We start from the raw sequence: 21,188 nt of genomic DNA on the forward strand, positions 1-21,188 counted from the left end.
CCGCCGCCGCCGCTACTGTGCGGCGCGTGGAGCCCCAGCGCCCGCGGGTGGCTGCCGCGGACACGCGGGCCCTGCGCTGCGGGGCCTCACCTGGGCGGGCGCCCCTCCTCCTGCCGGGCGCTCTCCTTCACACACGCGTCCACCCACACGCGGGGACACCCACCACACATGCACACCAACACACTTCCACGTACACCCACGCAGCACCCCCCCACACACTCCATACATACGTACACACACACACTTGGAGTCCACATACATGGACTCCATACACAGGGTCGACACACACACACTGCACACGGACTCTGCGCACACACACGGACTCCACACACGCACGTGGGCTCCACACGCAGTGCATACACATGGACTCCATACACAGACTCCACAAACACACACACAGACTCAGCACATGCACACACAGGGACTCCACATATGGAATTCTCTCACACACACACGGACTCCCAGCATACACAAACAGACTCCCCCGGTCCCTGGCCAGCTAGGGCAATTCAGGGTGTTTCATTAACCCATGTGCTCCCAGGGCACCTTCAGGAAAGCAGGGCAGGGCCAGCTCAGCCCCTGGGACAAATGCCAGCTGGTATTCTCCCAGCCAAGGGACCTGGCAGGGCTGGGCAGAAAAGCAGGGCAGAGCTCCTGCCAAGTTCTGCTGCCCAAAGGACCAGGTAACCTGGTGGGCCCAGGTAGCTCAGGTTTGCACCACTGGTTCATGATTTTATCCACCCTCCTCCTTTGCTTTAAGCCACCTCTTTCCACATCCATCAGAGGCCAGTGACTCTTGGGCTCCTTTCTGTCTTTTCTCCCTCCCTCTCAACAACTACCACCGTCTCAGCCACCAACCGCTCCTGTGCTGCCCCTCCAGCAGTGCCACAGGCCAAGACAGAAGCAGCCAAAACCAAGTCAGATCCCATGGCCAGGCTGCCGTTGCCCTGTTGGGGCTGGGCAGGATGCTTCTATAAAGCAGAGCTCCCTTTGCAAACAGGATTCTCAGCCCTGGGGCAAGTCTCTCTCTTGCAAGCCACCTGCTTATCTTACTGGGGCAAGGTGGTATTACCAATGCTGTTAGAGTGAGGTGGGCTGACACGGATGTCAGTACGCACAGTGTGTGCAGCATTTCATGGGGGACAGTCATATCACCAGTTTATTTATTTAAATCTTTTGCCATTCACCCAGCTGGGATCAGTCAGGAAAGATGCTGCTACAAATCTGCTGTAGGCCCACTCTGGGCTATGATCTTTAGTTTATGTCTACACTGGCTTTTTCTCCATGAAGTTACATACCATTGCTAACCCAGAGCAGGTCTTGCCCAAGGGGCTGTTCTTGTGGTGCCTTGTCTACACTGGTGCCTGTCTGGTTGGTAGCATTGGAAGAGCAAAACTAATGGTAGCTCACTGTGATTTGTTTGATGGGGGGTGGGGAGGGGGGCACAGGTGTCTAGTATAAACAAGGTCAGCAGGCGTGCCTGGCAAGCTCACCCTTGCCTCTTAGGGTGCGTAAGCATTTGTTGGTGTTAACTGAGTGCCAGCACTTCTGCCCAGAAAACACAACCCTGATCCCATGATGGACCTAACACTCTCCTAAGGCAGCTTCACATGTCCCTGCCTCCCTCCCCCACTTCCAAAGATGCTCTAGGGCAGCAATTCTCAACCTTTTTTGTACCAGGACCCATTTGTAAACATTGATGGCCAATCCCAACCCAGTGCCCCTCACTCCCACCCACAGGCCCTAGCCCCCCAGTGTGTGGGGCATGGAGGGCCCCCAAGCAGCCCCTTGCGGGCTGGAGCTCTGCCAGCCTGCAAGAGAAAAGTCAGTTTCCCATATTTTTCTCCTTTTAAAGGAGACTACATTTTTAAAGTTTGTTCATGACCCTTTCATATATTCTTGTGACCCACTTTTGGATTGGGACCCATGACTTGAGGAATGCTGCTCTAGTCTCCAAACCAGTGCTCTTCTAGTCTCCAAACCAGTTCCCTTGCCAGCTCCCCCTGGGTGCCTGTGCCCTTGGCCATACTTCTGCCCTCAGCAGCTGAGAATGAGACCAGCAGTGGCTCCCATTAAGAGACAGAGGATATGGGGAGGGGAGGCAGCAAACAGCAGGTTTAGTTCAGGGATGAGGGGAAAGGGGGAAACAGGCATGCTTGGTCCTAAGGCCCTGGGGAAAGCGGGCATGCATTTAAGAAAATCCCCTGCAAGAAACCTGTATAGGGAATAGAGGGACGGAGGACAGGGCTCTGCCTTTCAAGGCAAAGAGGAAGCAGGAGAAGCTTGCTTCTTGGGTCCCTGGGCTGCTAACAGCTTCTTAGGTAATCCCAATCACCTCGTGCAGGAGCCACAGCAGCACTCCCGGCCTTGCCCAGGCGGCAGCTGCAGAGCTGCGCAGCGGCCACTGGAGGGGGCCGGCAGCCTTCCCTCCCTGCTGGGGAAGGAGGTGCCGGGCAAGAGCAAGACGGGGCGGGGGATCCCAGCCTTGCCGTGCGCTGCCCGGGCTCTGCAGCCTCCTCAGCAGCTCCTCAGCCCCCAAATGTGGGAGCAGCGCAAGCAATGCCCCGCACAGGCCCTCTCCGGAGCCTCCAGCGTGCGGGGCTGCAACCTCTCTCAATTCCTTCTGCCCAGGGCAATGGGTGATGCTCCAAAAAGGCATGCGGCTACTGCTTTCATCCCCCGCCAAGCCGCCCTGCCTTCTCTGAGCCCTTTCTGTAGGGCTGCAGCACACCCCGCAGGGGCCAGCCGCCTGCTGCTCTGCACACCTCGCTCCCCACCCTGCGCACCAGCTCCCACCCTGCGCCCAGTTTTGCCCCGTCCCCCACTACAGAAAGGAGGTTGACACATTGCAGAGTCCAAGGGAACTGGTTCAGAGGCTGGGGCTCAGGGAGCTTCTGAGAAGAGGCTGAGGGAACTGGGCTTATTTAGTCTGGAGAAGAGAAGACCGAGGGGATTTAATAGCAGCCTTCAGCTACCTGCGGGGTGGTTCCAGAGAGGATGGAGCTGCGGTGGCAGATGGCAGAACAAGGACAATGATCTCAAGCAGCAGCAAGGAAAGTTTAGGTTAGATCAGTATTTCCCAACCTTTTCCAGCCCAAGGCACACTTACATTAATACAAATTTTCCGCAGCACACGTGTTAAGGTATTCCCCAATCCTCACACCTATTGTAGCTCATTGTGGCTCATTGCCATGGCAAAATTCTGCGGCACACCTGTTCCTGTCTGATGGCACACTCTTGACCCAGCTAGACAAAGCTTTGGCCGGGATGATCTAGTTGGGATTGTCAGCAAATGGATTCACCTTTAAAAGGAGAAAAATGTGGGAAACAGGCTTTTCTCTTGCAGGCTGGCAGAGCTCCCGCCCCTGAGATGTTGCTTGGGGCTTCCCCCTGCCCCACACTGCAGGGCTGGAGCCTGGGGGCAGCGGGTGGGGAATGAGGGGCTCTAGGTCAGGACTGGCCATCGATGTTTATAAATGGATCCTGGCACAAAAAAAAGGTTGCGACCCCCCGCACTAGCGCTCCTCTACAACCAGCTCAGGGGGCTGCGGGAAGCAGTCTCTCCGCCGACCCTGCAGCTGCCTGTGTGGCAAGCCCAAGCCATCCAAGCAACTTCTAGGCACCTGCCACTCTCGGGCGGCTCGGCCAGCCAGAGTGGGGCTCGCTAGAGCCCCCTTCCCTGCCCGGACGAGCCGGCTGGGGGGAAGGCTGGAGAGAAGATGGATCTGATGGGAGAGCTAGCGCCCAGGCATCTGTCTAGCAGCTGGAGGGCTGAGGCGGCGGCGGCCTTGGCTGCCAGCACCTTGCGAGCAGGTCTCGGTCAGGTGTGGGGGGAAAGCACAGCTCAGCCTCTCCCCTGCAGCCCCAACCCGAGCCGGTGCCGTGCTCATCAGGGACCCTCCACGAGAGGAGGAGGAGCTGCACGATCGCGTTTGCCCGCACTGAAGCCCAAGCAGACCACCCCGCACCCGTGGTACTTTCTGGGGATCTCAGGTCCCAGCGTGCTGCCTAGCCGGCTAGTGAGCAATCCTCTGGAGAGGCCCCCGAGGAAGGGGTCAATTCAGCGATCCGCCACGTTCAGCAGGCATTTCAAACGCCTCGCTCGCTTGGATGTGACATTTCCAAGAAGCGCTTCGGACCCGGGGCCGATCCCCCCGCCCTCCCTTACGAGTGCGGGCTTCAAGCCCCGCCAGCTCCCTCCTCACTCACTGGCAGCCCCGCACGCTCATTGAGGGAAGTATCTTGCCACTACACCCCGCAGACGCGGGTCCTTCTCCTCTCCTACTACACAAGGGAATTACAGCGATGTTTTAGAAGGGCTTTTCGTCGCTTGTAACTTCCTATTTTGCTCAAGGAAATAGAAAGGTGATGCGCTCGGGTGGGATTTGTCCCCCTCCCCCCCCCCAACAGCGTAGCAGGATCATTCAAACTGCTGTAACAGGGAACTCTAGTTCTGTTACCAGAAGACAGGTCAGCCCCCCCAACAGCGAGCAGGATCATTCAAACTGTTATTTGAAATGGGTTTCCATCAGGTACGGAGCACAGGACTGTGACATCGCCTTCTGTGGCAAAACCAAAACGTGTCTTTAAGCATCAGAGGATCCTGGCGATATCCCTTGCTCCATATAGTTATTAAGGGAGCAGTGGATCTCTGATGTAAACAGGAGACACGGTAAAAAAACCTCAGCATTTAGCCAGAAAATATTTTGTGTATGTTCAAAAAAATGTGTCTCGTACCCGTAAAACATTCTAGCAAATTATTTGCCGTTCAATTTCCCCTTGTAGTCAATCATCTTGGCTCTAAATTACTTCTGATACATTTCATTTTAGTTTGAAGGAGCAATTTTAGAGGCAGCTAGGGATTATAAAATAGTTTACCATTTTTTTTCACATCTGGGGCATATTATTAGTGGATGACCTTTTTATAGACATTATATAGATAAGAAGCATTTTAATTTTAGTGATGCATATGTGGATCTATTTGTCTTTTAAAATAAACATATACTTTGATGTTTATGTTTTTGTTCACAGTAGGGTAGTTCAGTTTTAGTTAGGTGGGGAAGAATTATTTTACTGTTTAAATTCTTCAGTATATTTTAAACTTCATTCAGTAACCTAGATCATTCTTAATCTGAACTATTTGTTTTAAATACAAAGCAGAACAGGTTTATTATACACATGGACATGGAGAAAGATGCACAATTTGAAAGTTTAATAGAAGACGCATCAGATATTGCTAACTCACAATTTTGTATCTTCTGGCATTATTACTCTTGGAAAGGATGTAAAATTAAACTAAGGATAATAATAAAAAATAAAATAACAAAAAACTAGGTTTTAGATTAAAACAAGTGTTAAAAGAAGAAATATATGAGTGCAATAGATATGATAGATACTGTGATGAAAAGAACTGGTTAATTTAATTTAATTTTAAATTTCTATTAGCATTAATACTTTTAATAATGTGGTTATATCTTTTTATCATCTTCCATTTTTATTTATCTGTGCCTGAAGAACAGAGGAAATGTAATATGAATCCACAGCACCCTGAAAATGTCTAGATGGATTAATTTTCTGTGAAGACTATGAAAACATAGAAAATGGTATGAAGGACAATGGCTACTGAATTGATACCTGGTATCAAGGCAAATTACCCATCCACATTAAAAGGCAGTGTTTTTCCAACCAGAATAGGTTTCTTTAGAATTCCCAGTACTAATAATCATCATTAGATATTGTGAAGCATTGGTGTAAGACTGATTCTAAAATGTGAATCGCAGCTTGTATTTTAAATGGTTCATGCTGCCACTTATATTTTAACTTCAGTTTATTACAGCAGTAAACAAACCACAACTGAATCTTTACCCACCATGGGTTGCTTCTGTCATACAGGATTACTACACCACAAAATACTGAGCTTTTTACATAATACAGTTAAGCAAAAGCTTTGGAAATCCAAGAAAGAAATGATTTAGGGCTGACTTTTAAACAATATACTTTGCAAAAGGAAAATTAGAGCATAAGTAAAATGTAAGCTACAGCTTCTACATGTGAATATTAGTAGTCAAACATGCTGAAAAAAGATTTTGTTTGGAATAACTGGCATACATGTGGTGTTGATTTTTTTTTTAATGGAGAAAGGGCAGCAAGAACAGTAATGTCCAAGGGAAAAAGGCACACACCGTAACAGATTAAGCACACATAATAAAAGCATAAACTAAAAAACTGGCTACTGTCTGGATTCTGCAAACACTACACATGTGCAATCTTATCTTCTCAGTGGTTCCAGGAATCTTTATGTGAATAAAATCATGCACATGCTTAATTCATTGATGGACTGGGGCACTTTGCATTTAATTTTTTAACTTGTCTGTTAAAGCTCTGCTACAGAAAGCCCTTAACTGTGTGAGCATTCCTTACTTCTATCAGGGGTTAGATAGTAGGACTCTTCCATTATTTAATGTAACAAAATATTTTTGTGCTGCCTACCTTCTGAATGTGTATCAGGTACTACATTTTAATACAATGTAGTTAAAACATTATGAAGTTCATTATAACACACAATGGCTTCACATATGTGTTAAATATTTCATGTATATATTTTAACCTGTACATGAGAACATTTGAAACAGCTTACAATATCCTCCAATTCTCCAAGGTTCAATGACATTTAGCTCTGCATCCTTACTTCAGTGGGTTAGCATGTGCTTTGTTAATCCATCATTAACAATGATTAACAATGCCAAGTTCGAGGTTTTGAGGCAGGTGAGGTAGCTACTGTTCAACTTATGTCAGCTTGATCACAGCCTTGTCTATCATGGAGCCAACTGGAAGCTATGACAGCTTAACCCAGCTCCTTTACCTTTGGTTATCTCCCTGCCATTTGTCAGACAGGTTTACAGAAAAAGGAATTCTACTGAACCCCAAGAGTGGAATTTTATTGTTGCTCTTGGCCAGAAGTTTGTATGCTTTTCTTTTAGACATGAGCTTTGCAAGACAGATTCACATTTTTGCCCCTTCAGGACTCCATTAACTGTAATATGGTTTACACAAGGCTACACAAATCATGTAAGGTCTCTTATGCCTTTGTAAAATATTTTAAGAGCTACAGATAAAAAGAGTTAATACTAGGGCAAGTTATTTTTATTTGTATCCTAAGAGCATTCAGAAACTTCAACTGCTGGTTAAAAGACCTATTTCTTTCTTTCCTGGTAATCAAACAAACAGCGCTTCTTGTAGGCATAGTTGTGGGGAGCTGGATACAGACATTAACCCTCAATGCCTTGGCCGTCAGCTTATACTGTGTGGCCTATCTCGTCTTCCAAGTTTTCTTTGGGAGAAGGACTTAGTTTATGTGGAACCACAGAAAAGCTCCTTTGCATGAAGATTTCAAAGGGACCAGACTATGGGATGCTAGTCCAACTGTTTTAATGAAGATTATGCAAACAGAATGAGTTCTGGATATGCTTTTAAAAATATACATTGATATCATTCAAAGCCAGATACACTGATATCATTAATAAAATGGGGCACCTCTGTGGCCACCCTGGGACTCACTGCATCTCTGAGATATGATTACGTCCCTGCCCAAGTCCCTCCCCAATTCCCTTTTTCTTGTGGATTGGGCCAACGATGCAATACATGGCCACTGAGTTTTACCAGCAGTCAACTATAATCCCTCTTCCTCCAGCCACCCCCAAGCCAGCTCAACTTTGCTGGCAGGATTGTTAGGGGTGAAACCCAAGGCTCTGTTCATTCCTTGCCACTCCCCACACACCTGTTCCAGGGTGTGTATGGGGAAATAGGCATTCAGTGCATGCTTTCTCCAATATACCCAGACCCAAGACAGGGGTAGCCAGGCAGAGGGGCAGGGGGAATTTTCGTTCCTCAATCTCTTGCAAGGGGCATAACTTGGGTCACAGTCTGGTTCCAATATGCTGTAAAAATATGCTGTGTACAGGATATTTTTATGCATTGTGTTTTGATCTAGTGTCCATACATCCATATGTTGAAGTGGCGGACTGGTCAAAGTTCCCTTTGCAAGATGCCCTTTTCAGTTGTTTATAATTTGTATATTCTAAATTCTGTTGGCTAGAAACTTGAAACATGTATGTGTAGCTTGTAAGCAACCTTTTTTTTTAAATTAGTTATTCAGTGCTGCACTGTAGGTCATACATGGAACAGATATTGGAGAAATTTATGTAAAGGGATCACAGACAACCCTGAGTAAGCAACTCCTTTTCACAGCACTCTGATCACAGCTGGAGAAATGCATTTAGTTCTGAGCACTGTATTATTGGCTATCTATCGATACATGAGATAGATTACAGAGAAGGGCAACTACAGTGATTAAAGGTCTGGAAGGAGCTACCTATAAGGAAAGATTAAAGGAATTAAATATATACATATATTTGGGACAAAAGGAAAGCCAAAGGGGACAGCATGACTATAGTTTACAAGTACATGAAAGAGTACTATAAAGTGGAAGAGGAGGAGCTGTTTTCATTAGTTAAAATGATAAGACAAGAAATAACAGATGCCATCTGAAGTAAAACAAGTTCAGTTTTAAGAGCAGGGGCAATGGTGATCCTAAGATCAAATAGACAGTAGAATATGTTTCCAGGGAAGCTAAGGAATCAACATCACTCGAACTTTTCAAGTCAGAGCTTGAGAAGGCCTCTTCTAAGGGGAGAATTTCGAAATAGCAGGAACTGCGCCAAAAAGTGCGGTGATGCACAAGCTGCCCCTGCAGCCTTCATGATTTGGAGCCAGTGTAGGGACCCTCTGAAAACTAACACACAAATGCACTGCAGGTTTTTTTGACACCGCTCAAAAGTTAGGGGAAATGGATAAATTAAAGAAAAAAAAGCATTCTTTAATTTTAATTTAATACAATATCATAATATTGTAGCTAATCCCTAAAGTGGCAGCCAATTATACTTTGGAATGTGGGGTGGAGAGGGAATGGAAGTGAGTTGAAAAATTACCACTGTGTATATGTAGCAGCTGCCTTGAGATTTAAAAAAGAAGCTTTGCATACCATTACATGGTGTGCATTACATGCCTAGGTTAGTATAAATAACATCTTTCACACCTAGTGTTTTTCCTGGCACTAGATAGATGAAGGTTTACATAATAACAGCGTACAGCTAAGGTAATGTTTAGGCTGGTGATGGTATATCATATATTCTGTAGGAATACTGAAGATGAACTATGTCAGTAAATGGAATATAGGGCCCAAATAATCCCGTTGTTTTGTGCATTCTAAGAGCTCACCTGGCTACTGGAAAATAACCCTGGCAAGTGGTGATTCCATACATTGCATGGAGATGGCACCATTATTTTGCTCCACTGTGGGCACAGTGGCTAAAACAGGGGGCATGCCACAGGTGGGGTTGGGGAGATGGGTTAGGCACTAACAGGGCCTCCCCTCTTAGAAGGAATCCTGGGTCTAAAGGCAGCAAAGGGTGTATTAAAGTAGCCCTGAAGCTATGCTAATTTGTGCTGGGATGTGTGCAGGCTCCAGAAAAGCCCCAAATGCAGGGAGGTATTTTTCTCTGGACTTAGTTCTCTAATGAGCAGAAATTGAACAATAAGGCCCATAATAGTTCTTCAGTAGGAAGTCCCAGGAAAAAAAATGGTACTGTGTTTTTTTATGATACTTGAGGATGAATGTAATTTTTCCAGCTATACTCTGTCATATCAAAATAAACAATAGAACAGGACAATGACCAATAGAATTTTTCTCTCTGGCACGGGTTAGATACTTGGCTGGGATGCTTTAATTAGGGATGATCTTGCCTTGAGCAGGGGACTGGAACCTTGCAGCCCTACTTTCCTATGATCCTGTAAGCTATACTTTATAGTTCACAGGATATCCCATTATGTATATCCCATTATAACAATCTTCCTCATTCTCTAATCCACTTTCTTTGAACCAGTCCATGTAATCAAGGCCTACAGGTGTTGCGGAGGGTAGTGCATTTAGTCCAGAATTGGAGGGAATGCCTGACGTTAGTATATAGAGGCAGGGTAGATTTGCACCTTATAGACTACTGACTTCAGAGTAACATGGCCAGTAGAATAACTGAAGATGGGTGACTGGGGCAGTGGGTGTCACTTTTGTGGTGGAGGATGCAAAAATAACCCCAGGTTCAGAGCTTCCCTTGAACATGTCTAACTACTTCTCTCTGCTCATTAGTGTATGTCAAGGATGATGACTTCTAGAGAGAGCCACATCCAGCCATACTTAGCCAGCAGAAAAGTTGTGCTCATGCACAACTTCGGAGCTCGAAGGGGGATTAAGTGGGGAAAATAATGATGCAAAATAATATATTTTTCCTTCTTCACAAAGATTTGAAGAAGCATAGGATTGTGGAATGATGAGGCAGTAAGCCACAAAGAAAATTATGGTACTACTCCTGACACTACACTGTGATAGATGTGTCACTAGGTGGGTAATATTACCTTTCTCTATTTTGTGAAAGAATAGCTCTTCAGGTCCTCCTGGTTGCTTAATAGAAAAATCATCTGGTATTTCTAGTTGCAAGGATAGAAAATCTTTCTGCCCTTCTCTTCTCTCCTTACATTTCCTAGAGCTATTTGGAGAATGAGGAAGATGGGTGAAAGCTGGTAACTTTTTTATTTCCCAGGAGAAAGCTCTCCAAAGAATTTGCTTTACATTCCCATTTCTGTTTCACAAACAAGCAGTAAGGAAATAGATTGGGATCTGCGCTCTTCCTCAGGGAGGGTGTGGAAAATCAGAGGTCCTTGCATCATGAATGTCAGAATTACTTTTCCTGGATGAACAATAAGGCGGCCAATTCTGCCTTTAATTCATTTTCCTACTTTAACAACAGTGTGTGTAATATGAAAGATTACATTCTTTTTTAACCTCTCTGCCATACCCAGAAAGTACAGGATAAGGTAAAAAAAATGGGATAGTGGCCTTAGCTTCCCTCACACTCTTTTTAATTTCAAATTTGCCTACCAGAGAGTAGATTTTGACACTGTTATTAAGAATATCACTTTACCCCAAAAGTAGTCAACATACAAAATTATTCATAGAGTAAAGGTGGGAGAGTGTGGCCACATATTTTTATAATATATATGGCAAAGAGATATGATGAACTAAGGAATGGGGTTTCATAGAGTACACATTTTTAATTCTCCAGTACCTACCAAATCTCCAGCCATCAGATGCAGAAAGGTCTCCTAGCTGGCAGCTAAGTTAGCCCTGTGTGTACCACCGACTCCATGAACCTAATATTTATACCTCCTCACATTAGTGGTGAACATCTAACAATGACTTTACACAGAAAAACGTTTTGCCTCTGAGCTGTTAGGGGACTAGGCTTGGGATTTGCACCACAACATCATGTGATGGAATCAGAGATGGAAGAAGAAAGCCTCTCTGAAATGCAAAGGCCTAATAACCACGATCAACACCACTAATGCATTTTCACAGCCACAGACGAAGCCACAAGTTAATCTCATAAATTGTTTCTTTTCCACTTAACATTCCACCTGCAATCGATTGCTCAGCGTACTACTGATAGACTCTTGGTTCTGCAATATTGTTGCCAGTCTTATTTTAATAGTATTTTCTCTGGTATAAATAACCTGTTTAGTTTATTGTTGTGTATATGCATTCAGATTCAGAACAGACTATGAATAAAGGTATTTTTGTAGGCAAAGGATAGTCTTTCAAGCCACTAATAATTAGAACAGATATTTGGATGATTATAAATAGTTTGATATGGTTTGCAACAAGACAAATTCTAGTAGAAATAATTTATTTTAAACTGCTAAGAAATCAATATACTTTGATACTTATTGATGGTCATTTTATGAGACCATTTTGTAATCTGGGCATAGGCAAGTACATATCTCAAAGAATCCAGAGCTGAATATGATGTATAAGGTCTAGTTAATCCCATAAGCACATAGGTTTGGAAGGGCCACTAATTCTAGTTCCCTTGTTCAGACAGTGCTTTGCCTGGTCTGAGTTTTATTTACTCAGCTATGATTGCCTATGTTTGTAAAGTACATAGTGCAATTGGGTTGTGGGCTGATTGGCACTATCAACACAGAAAATAATGATAAAAATGGGTTTACAGGCAGCCTTTGGTATATGTATACATGTACTATGTACCCATACTTTACTGCATATAGCACACATCAAGTCTTTTAAGGGATCACTTTATAAATTCTTTTAATACTTTATTAATTCTGTTCTACTACTTGTTATTTAGAATTGCATTTCTTTATACTAGTTAAGATGTTTGCTTTTAGGGTACCTGAAGGTAATGGGCCAGATGCTGAGCTGGTGTTACTCAGCACTGCGCTATTCACATCAGTGCCAAAAAGCTGACAGCTATGCCACCTCACTATAGCTGAGAATTTGGCCCAGGACCTTTATTCCTTCATTTATTATTTAAATATCTTAAGTGGGTTCTCTCAGGTTTGTAAATGATAAGCATGGCAAAGAAAATCCTACTTTATTAAAAATTCTCACTCCATTAACTCCATCATGATATGCATAGAGATGGAGGGAGGTTTGCCAGTCTGATTCTCCATTTGTTTTATAACTGGCTGTCCTGCTGAAGCAAATAGGGTGGAATTCAACCAATGCAGCAATGGATTCATGCTCTTCAGGATGTTCCTTAAGACATGCCTAACAACAACATGCAGTCTCTTCTGTCCTCCAAATTATAAAAATCTCCTTTGAGCTTGATTCTTTGTTCGTTTGATAACATTGGTCTGATTACATTGATTTCAGTGGAGACCTTGCCTTACAACAATGTTTATGAAAGAAAAGTTGGACTCTGAGTGTAGCTGTGTTTCCAGGTATTTAAGTTATATGGATTAGTTACAAGTCTACTGTTAAATATGCCCATTAACATTATATAATGTCTTCAAAACATTTAGGGACCTCACACCCCGTGGCCACATTAGTAGGTACTGCATCAAGTGGGGACCATGGGTCCCTGGCACTGCACAGTGCACCTTTTTGTTCCACCATGTGCCTGGCCTTGGGGCTGCAGCCTCCCTAGCGATGTGGGCTGTGCCGTGCTGCACCACCCTGCATTAGGGGAAGGGGAAAGGGGAAAAGGGAAACTAGTGAGAGAAGGAGCTCAGAGACACCAGCTGCTTGTGTAGTTGGAGGGAATGAGGACTGGTGGGAGCCGAGGGACTGCAATTTAACCCCTTACTAGCCAAATGTGGCCTGCAAGCTGCCAGCTGAACAGTCCTGTTGTATAACATAAATAAGAAGAAAATAATTTGGCTAGGCCAGCAGAACAAAACAAAACGTGTACCAACTATTTGCTATACAAATTGAACTCACTGTATTCTAACCTCATGAATTTGGATTGGAATTTATGTGCTTACAGCCTTTCCATTTTCAGATGTTTGTATGAAACTATTAACAATGATAGGTTATCTATAAATGACTAAGTTTGTTTGAAGGACAATGCTACACTAGCATCTGTTTCGCCTCAAGTACATTTGCAGAATTATGAAATTAAGCATTAGAAGTTCTTTGCCCACTTTTATGTTAAGCAATATTTATATTTTGCAATGTGTTCAAGTTTTCTTAGCTGAGACATTTTTATTTGCATGGTTTTTAAATAGGAATTACAAAAATGAGAGTATTCAAAGAATTATCACCACTAGACTGAACGTAAAAAAGCCCCTTGTCAAAGAAATTTAGCTTCTCATATGATTTAAGCACTAAACAATTTATAAAATACCTATTTAAAATGTATTTTTTATTATTTTTCTGTATAATATCAAAAATGAGGTTTTTTCCAACCTTTTGGATAGCAAGAATTATTCAAATCAATTGCAAATTGAATCTAAAATACTGCACATCTTTCAAACTTGACTATTTTATTAGAGTTTAATTTGTATGAGGTTGGTACACAGTGCATACACACCTGATAAAGGTTATGATATTGTTTCTAAAACATTTCTCCAGATCACTCCATAAATTGCTTCTTACACTCTGGCACTAGTCTAACACATGTACTTCTTAGACCAGTGATTCTCAGCCAGGACATGGCAGCACCCTGCGGTAGTTTGAGTTCTTTTAAGGTGCTGTGGGGCACCATACAGCGTTAACAGTTAGGCGTGGAAACCTGATTTACAGGATAAACCAACAGATATCAACAGGAAACCACAGTGTCAAAAACAGTCTGACCTGTTGTAGTCTAAGTTCTTTAAAGCAAAAGAACAGTTCTGTCATTTTTCTGTAGTCAAAAAACAATTGAAAACCAAGAGCTGGCATTTTCCTAGGGGTGCCTTGTAGCTAAAAAGGCTGAGAACTGCTGTCTTAGACACTCTAAAGGGATGACATTGCTGAGAATTCCAGTATTTTAGATAGCAGAAAATATTCTTCAGTCATTATTCAGACCTAGGATGTGTGTGTTCTCTGTGTGTGTGAACAAGGCTATATTTATGTATGTACACAAGTGTGTGTGTGTGTATAAACAAGTGTATGTGCATATATAAATACATATGTGTGTGTGTATGTGTATGCACACATGCATGCGTACATACATGTATGTATCTATGGGATGGCATCTGATTTTCTTTGCTGAATGCTATGTTTTGACTATTACAAAATTGCTTAGCTTCTATTATTTATCTCTTTCCTTTTTTAGTACATGCAAAGGTTTATGACTGAAATATGAAGGCTAGAAGAGCACCTGTCCTGAACTTGAATATGGCTTAAAAGGATCCAGTTACATGCTGTATATTATATTTTAACATCTAAATGGAAAATCAGTATTGTTGAACTGTATTTAGATCCAATGTGTTATAACCTCTCCTTTAAAACACTGTAAAATGGAAACAAGCACCATATGCAACTTTCCTGCAGAATATAAAAATAAGTTGAATCAGGGATTTCAGATCAAATGCTGTACTGATTTAGATTTGATGGCATTGGGACTTTAAAACTGTCACAAGATGGATGTACCAGAATTTTACTTAATCTGTGTTTATTCCAGATAGAATCTTTACAATAGATAATATTAATATCTTAACAACTCCAGATCATTGTTCAAAGTGAAAGCAATAAAAATTTAAAGGGAAAAAGGAACAAAATGGGAATTATAAATAACATTAAAGAATCACATTATTCTATAACTCCAAACTCTTATTCTGTCTGTCTGCCTGTATTTGTTCAGCCTTGCTTTGATTAGAACAAGAATCATATTAATAACTGTAATATATTAATATTATACAACCAAGTTTCCTTTTCTACAGAGATGCTGAATTGTATAGTTACATATACAGTTAGTAGAAAGGGACAACACAGAAAGCAGTGCTAGTCCCAGGATTATGTCATTATTTGCATTATGTCAAATATATAAAACCCTGAATCCATTCTATTTCATTCTGGCTGTATGCTTGAAAAACATAAAATACAACATAATAGATATTCTCAGCCTAAATACAGCCTCAACAGAATGGATATAAGTCAACTCAAATGGGCTGGCCAATATAATTTAAACTCAAGTTATTTTGTCAATTTACATTTATCTTTATTTTTTCTTCAGGTTTTTCTTCAACCAAATGTTTTATTCCTTTGTTTTAAGGAAACAAAACAGTGTTTTTAGTGTCTCAGACAGCGCTTCTCAGTCTTTTTTGTTTCAAGACACCCTTCATTAGACTCAAGGCACCCGTTGGAAAAAGCCAGCTCTTGGTTTTCAGTTGTTTTTTGACTATGGAAAAATAACAGAACTGTTCTTTTGCTTTAAAGAACTCAGAAAGACCACAACAGGTCAGAATATTTTTGACACTATGGTTTCCTGTTGAAATCTCTTGGTTTATCTTGTAAATCAGGTTTGCACACCTAAGAGTGCTAACATTGTATGGCACCCCACAGTGCCTTTCAATATTTAGTATTTATTGAAGGATTTAAAAATATAGCTGTACGGGCCAGATCTTTGGCCAACTAAAACAGCTTAGCCAATTAATACAGCTTCCCTGACTTTAATACAAACATAACCCGTTGGTCCTTCTGGGTTGCTTTGCTTTTAAAAAAATTGCTTAAAAACATTAACAAACACAAAAGAGTGCTGATTCCATAATCCATCCTATTCCCATCACAGCCCATTTCAAATTCCTCCTCAGTTTATGTGGGACATGTACCTCTTATTTTATAATAAAAGCTAACTAAATGTGTCCTCTGAAGAAATTAATTGCAGGGCTTTTTTGTTTTTTGAACCGTATGCTATACTTCAGAGTCCAGTGAATGTTCTCTCTCTCTCTCTCTCTCTCTCTCACACACACACACACACACGCAGAGTAATGGATTTTCTTGTTTTGCTCCATTAGAAATTATAATCCTTTTAGGCTTGCCTGGCCAAATAGTCCCCATACTTTTATAACAATAGAGACTTCTATTAGAGACTTCTATTACAGTTCAGCAAAAAACTTTTGAAGAGAAAGATAAATAACCTTTACCAAAGATACTGGTGGTCGATCTGTTTTTCCTCATCAAGTACATGGCCCAGGACAGAGGAGATGGCATGCCAAACTGCCCGTTGTTCATGCTTAATCTATGAGATAACCAAGCAGTAGCCAAATACTGCCAAAGATCTGCAGAAACTAAATGAGAAGAGGGGAAAGCTCTTCCTTTTCACTTCACTCCTTTTCTGCCCTAGAGATCACTATTTAACATGAGCAAATTGAAAAATGACATGCAGTCATACTCAGTATGTTTTTTTTTTTCCACTAACCAAACTCACAAGAGACTTCCCATCCTTTTTTTTTTGCCTCAGGCATTTATAGGCTAGTAATTTTCATTTAGCTACTCAAATGTTTTTTTCCTACCCAATTAGAGTGGAAGTGGATGAAGACTTATAGTTTGCAGGTTTTTTCTGCTTTAATATTTTGGTGGAGTATTCTATTGGTATTTTTGTTGATATATTTTTCTAAAGTACAACTGTCTGTTACAAGTAGACAGAATAATAATACTGATAAGAGGAACAGGATTTGTCTTTACTTTGTGCTCCTACATGAGAAAAGAAGTTATCTCATGCTTTTACATCTTGAAACTGAAGTAATAGACACACTTTTATATCATATGATTCCAGAACATATATGGAAATAATCTTGTCTAAAAGCATAAGAGTTAATATTATAAACTGTCAAAACTTTACAGATGTTATGTGGCTGAATCCAGCAATTTCATAGACTGCTTATGCAAATATGCATTTGTGGATTTTTCAGAAATGTTAAGCCAGATACAGAAACACACTCCAGCTATTTTGCAAACCAGATTTCAGTGATTTGTGTCACTATCACAGGCAGAATGGTATTAGTAAATCCGGCCTCTTGACTTCACCATGCAGATTTATACAGCATCTCTTACATTGTACTTTAGGCAAAGCATGTTTGGCAGTCGCATAAAAAATGGTAAAAGAAATGACTTTGTAGGTCATAGTAGCAACCGTACACACCATATGACATCCTTTTTGTAAGAAAGGGTGCACTGACTAGACAACAAAACTATTCCCATTTATTTGCACTGCATCTCATCTCCATCTAAACTGGGAAACCAGTTATATACCATGGTAACTTATATTATGAAAATAGCTAGATAGGTTATGATAAATCATATACAGACGGCTCCAGAAAAAAGGCAGAGAGGAATACTGAGAAGTAGAGCTTTGGAAGGATCCAGACTTCATCCTTACATTGACTTCAATGGTCTTTAGATTAGGCCCCTACTGCATTTCCTAAAAGAAAGGCATTATGGAGAGTATAAAAGATAAGTTTTGTACTGGACTGCTGGGCCAGAATTGAGTAAAAGCCCACCTTCTATTGTATCACTGTTTTCAAACATTTTTAGGGAAGTTTTAAAGATTATTTTACCATATCAAGATACATTTATTTTAATTTTTAAGAGCTTGGAAAAAGTAATTATATAGGTGCCAATTTCAAATTTCAAAATATTGGCCTAACCCTGCTATTCCTCAGTGTGTTGTGCCGTTACTGAAATCTGCAAGGAGATGAATGTATGGACTGATAGAAACATCAGACTTTAGATTTACTGTTTGCCAACTTTCATGTTTCAAGTTGAAGATGCTTTTGAAGTTTTATATATTATATGACGTTAAATAAAAGCTATATGGTAGAGATCTCATGCATTAAACTACCGGCACAAACACTTTTGATGACTGAGATCCAGATCTTGAAAAACTTCAATGCCTAACTGCTGTCATGTCAGTAAAATTACACATTTAATTGTTTGCAAAACTGGGTCAAAGTTATAAATTCAGGATACTAGGTTTTAATTCCTGTTCTATCTCAAAATGCTGCAATCCAGTTACTATAAAAGATGGACCAAATTGTACATTTATGGCTGAAAAAAGCTGACATGAAAATTTATGTAGGAACTGTTTGTCTGTTGTTTTCATACCGAACAGAAAGGCAAGCAGTAGTACAGCTTTCCTCTTTGATCTCTGTCTTAACATAGTGTGCGTTAAGTAAGAGGAAAGCAATCTTCACAAGTAATATACTGCATTTCCCCAGGAAAAAGTGGGGGGAAGGGGGAAGAAGAGAAACCAGTGACATGAAATGATACAGCAAAACCTCTACCATCCTAGAAACTATTGCACAATCTTGTGTTGTAACATTATTCAACTGTAACAGAAGGACCATGTGGGACCTCAGGCAAATGTTTCATCAACTGCACGGCAAGATGTTTCCTGGGCTTTGCAGACAGTGGTTCAGCGAAGGTGCAATAGTCCTTCTGTTGCAAGCTAGATAAAGCACTCCTGCCAGCCACTTATCTTCAAATGCTAACTATATGGATAAGGTTTTTTCTATCCCTGGCATTGAATTTAAGCTTGTGAACTTTACAGAGTTTTATTACTTGATTCCCTCACGTGTGTTTATCAGATAGTTTATATCTTCCTTGTCCTAATGCCTCTTGTCTGTCTTTCAGAGTTTGAGCATCTTGTGTATATTTACATAAAGATAAGATATGCAGGGCTGTATAATTCACATATATGTTGCCACCAAAAAGCACTGAGTTCTAGGGAAAGGGGAGTTAAGATGGATACTACACTGGGGCTCAGTGTTCGTTATCACATTTATCATAATAATAATATTTGGGTGGAGCCAGAAGATACAGTAAGCTGCAAAGGGTTTAAACTTAAGATACTTTCTTTCATTCCATTTTCTTTTGTGGTCTCTGCAATGCAGAAGCACCAACCAACTCTCATAAAAGAAAATGTTTACCTGCCATTATATGTATTCTAGTAATGTAAAAGGTCCATAATGTATATGCAAGTAAGACCTTTAAAGTATTTTTATTGTATCAATGTGCTTATGATCCCATATACCACACTGTAGATGTATGCCAAATAAATGTATAATAGCAAAATATAGTATGGACTGACAGAGGAATATATGGTAATAATCAAAGATAGAGGCATTTAAATTCCTACATGGTTACAGCAGAAACTGCGACTGTGCCAGTTCTAGACTCAACGCATATTTAAGTTACATGTGCAATAGTCCACAACATCCATTTAAAAATTAGGGGCCTATAACTTTGAGATACCTTGCACCTGTACCTCTCACTGATGTGAGCACCCTTCAGATACCATTATAGAATGTTACATCTTAATAAGCTCAAATATGGTACATGCTTTACAACACAGGATATAACAGTCTGATGAAACAAAAATAAATGGGAAAGGTTAAAAAGATACAAGTAAGTAGCACCACTGTGTTATTTTATAATGTGTCATTTGCGTGCTTCTAAAAAACGGCAGTGAAAAAGCAGTGGAGTCAGGTTTTCAGTCTTATAGTGACATGAGCAGTATATAGCTCTCCAATTTTTTTTTACCTTAAAAAACAGTCAGTTGACAAAACTCAGTATCTTCCAAATGTATAGAGTACTTTATATATTACTTTTCAAAATTTCCATGTAATGTGCATGCCAGTACATGTCCTGAGAAGTTAATACTTTTCCATTTGAGATACTTGCACTAACCGAACATGCAGACATGAGGATTGTGCTCTTGGAACACTTACATCTATTTGAAGGATTTGGGTTCTCTTATAGGAGCTGGAGCTCAGATTTTCCTCAGACCTATTTATCTACCTTCCAACGTTAATGTTCAGTCAGATATGGGCATTTGATTCTATTGTGTCTGTTATACAGGAAGCCAGAAGATGTTCCAACCGTCTTTTCTGGCAGATCTCTGAATCTAGTAATCTATGAATGTCTTTTTTAAACAAACGTCTGAAAAGTTTCTTTAGTGCAACATTGAGAGTATCTATACCTGTGTATTTTCAGATTTCTTTGAACTGAGTTAAAGTGTACTAGAAATTTTAAAGTAGAATATAGACCGAACAAAGAGGGAGGCAAAAATGAAACCGGATGGAGGACACATCCTGATTTTGACATGCAGCACCATCTTTAACTGTCTTTGAACTATTGCATTCTCTCTGCGAAGATTTGAGTAACTTTCCTTTGAAGTAGGTTATCCTTCTATAGGAAAGATGCCTTATGCCTTTTCCAGCGTCTCAGAGATGATTGCTAACCTGTGGTTTAGGGAGGTATTCATTAACAAATAAACTTGACCATTGTGTAAAATCCTAAAAAACATCAAATTTGGTGCAGATAATATTTATGTAGGTTTTCATGGTGCAAAAAAAGGACATAACCTGAAACCAGGCCTTGAGAGACACTGTTAGTTGTCACTATCAGTAGCATAAGAATGTGGCTGGGTGCCCAGGACAGCTGCTGCATACAAATGTGGTGGCAACTTCTAGCTACCACTACTATTGCAACCAGCTGTGGAAAAACCCTCTTTCTTTCTTTTTTTTTTTTTTTACCTTCCACCCCTGTTGGTGCCCTGGTCCTTTGCCCCCTATCACCCCACGCTATGCCATTGCCATGTTTCCTTTTATTTATAGTTAAGTGGTTTTCTCAGCGATTGAAAGTTACCAAAACCTGATATTTTGGCAGACTCTCTCTTTTCTTCAGTGTCTTTTTTAAAAACAAACCAGAAATGTTAGAATTGTTACTCTTAGAAAAAAATGAATACTTCTAATAGGAATGTATACATTTACAACATAGCAAGAGCCCTAACATGGAACCGTGGCTATTCCTGAATGGTAAAATATGCTGTATTTCAAGAAAGAAACAGCATTAG

Source organism: Crocodylus porosus, unplaced genomic scaffold (assembly GCF_001723895.1).
Source record: "Crocodylus porosus isolate Cpor-Errol unplaced genomic scaffold, CroPor_comp1, whole genome shotgun sequence".
NCBI lineage: Eukaryota > Metazoa > Chordata > Crocodylia > Crocodylidae > Crocodylus > Crocodylus porosus.